Consider the following 6,017-nt stretch of genomic DNA (forward strand, 5'->3'; position numbering starts at 1 on the left):
AGCCGGTTTCATGCTCACCTGGGTTGCAGGAGCCTCTTAACTGGTTTCTGGATTTCTTACAAAAGGAACTGGTCCATGTACAGTGTTGAGTTGATGTCTTGTGAGTGAAGGGAGGGTCCGTGGCTTCCCATTCTGCCATTTTGCTGACGTCACTCACTCTCAGTCTCCTCAAAGTTCCCATGTTTCTTTTTTTTTAATTTTTTTTATAATTTTATTTATTTATTTATTTTTCCCCCAAAGCCCCAGTAGATAGTTGTATGTTATAGTTGCACATCCTTCTAGTTGCTGTATGTGGGACGCGGCCTCAGCATGGCCAGAGAAGCGGTGCGTCGGTGCACACCCCGGGTCCGAACCCGGGCCGCCAGCAGCGGAGCGCGCGCACTTAACCGCTAAGCCATGGAGCCCGCCCCTCCCATGTTTCTAATTTCAAATTATATTTAAGAGCACGCACATGTCATTAAAATTCATATGAAGAATTTGCCAAATTAGTTCTTTCCTTCTTAGTTCTTTCCCTTCAAAGCAGATCGTGAATATTATTCTCTCTTTGTGTTAGGTGGTGGTTGTTGTTGAGGCTGGTGAGTTTCTTTATTTCTTTTTGGTTTGCTCTAAACAAGAATCCGCATAGCTGTTAAGGGCAGAGCTCTGTGGTTGAAGAGGACGGCGTGCAGCATGCTGGGGACTGGCCAGGAAGACTGAGGCTGCTTTCCTTAGGAAGCAGATCAGCCTGAGAGCTGACAGCAGAAGGCTGGCTGGGGCTGCAGCCTGTGGCACAGAGGTGCTCTGTGGGAGGAGCCAGGGTCACGCTGACATTGGCAAGGTGCACCCTGATGCTAAGAGTTACTGAGGGCTATTCGCAGAGCCTCTCAGCTTCAGAGAACACAGACAATGATGTCTCAGTCATTGCCCTCACAAACCAGTAACTCTTACTCAAACAAAAAAGACATTTCTGATTTCTCATAACTCCCTAAGTACTTTAAAACATCACATTCTCAATTACCCGCTCTACTGAGCTCCACCTTGATTTCAAGTCAGATTATTCCCAGTTTGCTCATTGCGAGGGGAAGTGTGTGGTAGAGGGGTGGGGGCAGGAGAGGGGGCTGAAAAATGCCTATAAATGTCAGGCCAAGTTTAAACAGCTGGAGAGAACATTCCAGGTGGCAAAGACACTAGAGAGAGCAGACTGGATTCTCTCTCAAATTCAGCACTCCATTCAAAATCTCCTCCCTCCTCAATCCTGATATTATTTACTGCTTCCATCTAATGAGCTTTGATTTGTGGCCAATGATTGCACTCAGCCAGTTGTACTCAACAACCCACCATAATATCCAAGTCGATGCACAACTCTGAATTGGTTCAAGTATTGAACAGTGACACTACAGGGAGGGAAAGGCCTATTCTGGCATCAAGAGGGAGTGACTGAGCAGAAAGGCAGATACCATGTTAGTGCCAAGGTTGTGAATTAAGCTTGGGCAACTGAATATGACATACTTGGCTGAGTCTTGTCCTCTCCATCGATCACCATTGTGGTTGTTGTCAGAGTGACATTACAGAGAGCTGGGTCTTGAAGACTGTTGGATGTTGCCCCACTGGGGTCAGCTCGTGGCCCTTGAAGAAGCATATGGCTGTGCAACTCTTAAAACAAGAATTAGTCTTGGTCAGGGCTGGCCCCGTGGCTTAGCGGCTAAGTGCGTGCGCTCCGCTGCTGGTGGCCCAGGTTCGGATCCCGGGCGTGCACCGACGCGCCGCTTCTCCGGCCATGCTAAGGCTGCGTCCCACATACAGCAACTAGAAGGAAGTGCAACTATGACATACAACTATCTACTGGGGCTTTGGGGGAAAAATAAATAAATAAAATTAAAAAAAAAAAAGAATTAGTCTTGGTCAAACAAATGTTGGTGAGGATGTAGAGAAGGTGGAACCCTCCTACATTGCTAGGGGACAGGTAAAATGGTGCAGCTGCTGCGGTAAAGTTTGGCAATTCAAGTTAAACATAGAATTACCATGTGGGCCAGCAATTCTCCTCCTAGGTACGTACTCCAAAGAATTGAAAACAGGTGTGTAAAGAGAACTTGTACATGAATGTTCATAGCTGCACTGTTCACAATTGCCAAGGGTGGAAACAATATGAATGTGTACCAACTAAAGAATGAATTAACAGGGCCGGCCCCGTGGCTTAGCAGTTAAGTGAGTGTGCTCCGCTACTGGCGGCCCGGGTTTGGATCCTGGGCGCACACCCATGCACTGCCTCTCTGGCCATGCTGAGGCCGAGTCCCACATACAGCAACTAGAAGGATGTGCAACTATGACATACAACTATCTACTGGGGCTTTGGGGAAAAAAAGGAGGAGGATTGGCAATAGATGTTATCTCAGAGCCGGTCTTCCTCAGCAAAAAGAGGAGGATTAGCATGGATGTTAGCTCAGGGCTGATCTTCCTCACACACACAAAAAAAGAATGAATTAACAAAATGTGGTATATCCATACAGAGGAATATTATTCAACCATAAAAAGGAATGCTACACTGATACATGCTACATGACTGAACCTTGAAAATATTATGCTAAATGAAAGAAGTCGGTTACAAAAGGCCATATATTATATGATTCTATTGATATGAAATATCCAGAATAGGCAAAGCCATACAGACAGAGAGCAAATTAGTGGTTGCCAGGGGCTGACGGGAGGGGAATGGGGAAGGATTGCTTAATGGGTATGAGGTTTCCTTTTGGGATGATGAAAAAGTTCTGGAACTAGATAGTGGTGATGGTTGCACAACATTATGAACGTATTTAATGCCACTGAATTGTACACTTTAAAATAATTAAAATGGTAAATTTTGTGCTCCCAGTATTTTATGACACATATATACAAAAGAATTAGTCTTGGTCAGTTATGTGCCTGCCCTACCCCCAGCACCCTGCTTTTGTCGCTGTGCCTGCTGGCGTTCACATCTGACTTCTGCCCATGGCCTGTGCTTCTTGGACTCTGTATACTTAGTGTGGATATTGTGTCAGTGATTTCCAAGTGTCAGGTCCACAGTATGGTCCTGGCCTCAGCACACCCATATGCTCGCATTTCACCCCAACATACAACCAAGAGAATGTGGTCATCACTTCAATCTAATATTACTGCTGCCAAATCAATCTGATCTTTACAAAAAATATGAGTAGAGTCTATTCTATTATTCTGCTCATGGCTTGAAAAATTAAAAATCATCAAGTTGTATGACAGATATCCAGAAGCTCTGTCTGAATTGGCCATGGTGCGTCAACACAATTGCTCAGAACTTCTCAGTTATCTGTTGGTGCCATGAAAAACTTTGAATGAGTTAACTTATTTCAACTACCTCCAGAAAGTAAGAAACTGCCTATTAAGTCAGTATGCATGAATTGGTGGACTATTAATATTTAAGTAGGATTCTTTCTATAACATTTAACTGATTGGCATGAGATTTGGTCAGTGAATACAGAAATGGTCTTCAAGGCATCGTGTACATAGAATCCCGTTAGATGCTTATTTACAATCCAGATGCCCAGACACCCAGCGATTCTGATTCAAGTAGTTTCTAGAAGGTCTCTTTGGCTCTTACACCTGATCCTTTAATGTCTGCTTCAAAGTCTCCCATATCAACTTGTCCACAAACTCGGGCCTCCATCTTTCCCAGAGCTACAGACCTCAATATCCGTCTGTAGCCCCAAACCATCCCTAGGTAGTGATCAGATAGGAGAAGGCACTGGGGGCAGTCCTGACCCCATAGCTCTCTCACTTTCCTCTCTGAGACCTCTCATGCAAACTTCAACATCACATTTCCAACTATCTTTAGGACATCTCTAGTGGGATGCTCTGCCATATCTTCCAACCTAACATGTCTAAGACTACACCAAAATCTGGACTTTTAGACATGCCCCCCCTCTTTTTCCCCTAAGGATACCAACATTCTCCAAATTATTCAAGTTCTTGGGATTGTCTTTACTTTCCCCTTCTCTTTTACCCCCCAAACTCTATTTTTTTGCTTTGGAACGTCTCTCAGATATTTTTTCTCTTTCTCTACTCTCACGGCTACCACCCCCTTTGGAAGAGCCTGACTTCTTCCTTCCCATCCTGCAGTCAGTCATCAGGCTAATATCCCAGATTGCTGGTACTGCTGCTGTCGCACTTTTTCCGTTTTGGTGGCTTTTCCTTGTGGTCGCTTTACCAAGTTATCTTTGTAAATTAAGAATCTACAACATCACATTTGAATTTCCCATCCTGGTATTAAAGGCTCTATACAAGTTGCCCCCCCCTTACCACCCTACAGCTTCTAAACAGCACCACTACGTCACCCCTCCCCACTATGGTCACCCTACCAACAGAGTAAACACACTCCCACCCCAGAGCTTCTGCTCCACTGTTGGCTTCTGAAATGCCCTTCCTCCCTCCTCTGCTCTATTGTTCATTCAACAAATGTTATTGCAGCTACTATGTGCTGGGGACTAAGTGTATATACTGCCTTGTATTGTCCTCTGATTATTCCTCTAGGTTTGTTTCATGGAAACTCCTGAAGATATTTCATACCAGGAACTGTGTTTGGTTCACTGTTGTGCACATTTCCTAAGAACCACTCTGAGTGCATACTAGATGCTCTGTAAATACATGTTTTGATACAATTGTGCCTGAGTCCAACATAAGAGCCACCAACCCAATGGCCACTTTATCCCTGAAGGGCAACCCTCTTCCACTCCTGGACTGCTTCCTTAAGGAGATGAAATAATGGCCAAGAAACACTCTCCCCACTCCTTCTCCCCACTGCCTCACCTAGAGCAGGATGCCCTCAAGCCTCTCCTGGGAGATGCTCAGTAAATGCAGAGTCCTGAGGAAGGCGCCGTAAACCATATCCCTTCTTGGAAATTCATGATACATTTACTCATTTTTGATCTTTTATTTTTAGACATTGGAATGAATAACAAAGACGCAGCCCCTGCCCTCACCAAATGTAACCTATTAATACTTCTCAGAAGTCTCTTGGTAAAGAGATTTTGGGTTTGTTTAACTATGTTTTCCCAAACCATGCTCACCCTCCCCCGTATTTTGTTTAGAAGGACCTAACAACGTTCCATGGACCACACGTTAGGCTTCAGAAGAGAGGGCCAGCCAATCAGGCTAAACCAAAGTTTTGGGTGAAAGAATAAAGGACTGATATTTTTATTTCATACCAGGAAGCTTCACTCCCCTTGAAGCCTCCTCAAAGAGCCTGGTGTGTGTGCACTAACAGCTGTTCAAATGCATCCCTGTTAAAACTCACTGTGGTTATGAGTAGGGTGATCCCCATACACGCTGATTCTGCAACAGCTAGCTCACTCTGTTCTCTCCCAGGCACCCAGAAATAATAACGATGGAAATGATAGAGTAAGAAGGTGGAGGAGTGGGTGGGCACTGACAAAGAGAGGTGGGGGCTGATGATCAGAAATGCTGGTGTGGGGGCTCAAGGAACATGGGTTGAGAGTCTTGCTAATGGGGTTAGAACTTGGGCAACGCTAATGGCTCAGAGACGGTGAGAACCTGTTGGAAATTGAGGTGGAGGAGGACGAGGAAGGAGTGGGGAACACAGTCAAGCAGGACCAGGAACACACTGTAATGAGGGAACATGCGGGGAGGGAGAGGCGGGAGAGGTGGGAGGCTGTTCGGGAAGAGCAGAATTCTTTCTCTGTCACTGTATTACTCTCCATTTTGCTTTTAAGGCAGAGACCATACACTTTCCATACTTGAGGAGGAAATGGATAGATTCTGAAATGGACACATTTACCCACCTGGGGTGCGTTCTCTGCCCTTCTGCCCCTGGAGAGAGAAGATGGAGGGGATAGGTTAAGATGAGGGAGAGAAGAAGGAAGGGAGGAAGTGAGGAAGACTCTTCATTTATTTATATATTTTTTTGTGAGGAGATGAGCCCTGTGCTAACATCTGCCAATCCTCCTCTTTTTTTGCTGAGGAAGACTGGCCTTGGACTAACATCTGTGCCCATCTTCCTCCACTTTATATGG

The sequence above is a fragment of the Diceros bicornis genome, chromosome 20 (genome assembly GCF_020826845.1).
Source record: "Diceros bicornis minor isolate mBicDic1 chromosome 20, mDicBic1.mat.cur, whole genome shotgun sequence".
NCBI classification, from domain to species: domain Eukaryota; kingdom Metazoa; phylum Chordata; class Mammalia; order Perissodactyla; family Rhinocerotidae; genus Diceros; species Diceros bicornis.